The 820-nt window shown below is 43.7% G+C and overlaps 1 non-coding gene across 1 annotated transcript; it reads left to right on the top strand.

The window, feature by feature from the left end:
- The first annotated feature begins 200 nt into the window (after positions 1 to 200).
- Positions 201 to 283, top strand: trnal-uaa (transfer RNA leucine (anticodon UAA)). The gene has a single exon. It is a non-coding gene; the product is annotated as a tRNA-Leu (tRNA).
- The last annotated feature ends 537 nt before the right edge of the window (positions 284 to 820 follow it).

Genomic DNA, 820 nt, shown 5'->3' with positions numbered 1-820 from the left:
CTCTTTATAAACACTGAAAGCTGTCTCACAGTGTTGGACAAGGAGTTAAATACACTGCAGTGTTTATAGATTGTTTTCCAGTTCACAGTCTGTTCCAATTCATTAGCTTCGGAAGGACGAGCAGTCAGAATGAGAAATTGTACAAAGTCAGATGGCATCCTAATCACATTCAATTTCATTTGATTCACTGTTCCCCATATACCAGGATGGCCGAGTGGTTAAGGCGTTGGACTTAAGATCCAATGGACATGTGTCTGCGTGGGTTCGAACCCCACTCCTGGTAGTTGTGTTTTTCAGGTGTTACTTGTCATCTTGCTGCTCAATTTAACAGAAGAAATAGGAGCACCCAGTCCCTCGAGGCTTCTCTGTCATTCAATTAGATCATAACTCATCAGATCCTGGTCTCAACTCCACTTACTATCCTGTTCCCAACAACCCTTAATGCTCTTGTCATTTGAGATTCAGTCTAACTCAGCCTCGAGTATATTCAATGAGCCAGTCTCCACTGCTCTCTGGGGAAGAGAATTCCAAAGATTCACAATCCTCTGAGAGAAGAAATTCCCCCTCATCTCTGTTTGAAATGGGTAATCCCTTCACACCATCATCCATTCTGTTGTTTAATCACTCCTTCCTGTAGTAGAAGGGTTTGGCACATACAGGGTTAAAGTGGGACTGAGCCCAGTACCACCCACACAATGATGTAGGAAGGCACATGACCCAGACCTAGGGTCAGTGTGGTGTTGAAAAGAGATGTATTAAGACCTGGACATGGAGTTAGCTCCTTGCCTGTACCCTTTACTGCGTATATGTGTATCATTAC

Source organism: Cetorhinus maximus, chromosome 28 (assembly GCF_964194155.1).
Source record: "Cetorhinus maximus chromosome 28, sCetMax3.hap1.1, whole genome shotgun sequence".
Classification (NCBI taxonomy): domain Eukaryota; kingdom Metazoa; phylum Chordata; class Chondrichthyes; order Lamniformes; family Cetorhinidae; genus Cetorhinus; species Cetorhinus maximus.
This window is presented reverse-complemented; position numbering and strand designations above follow the sequence as displayed.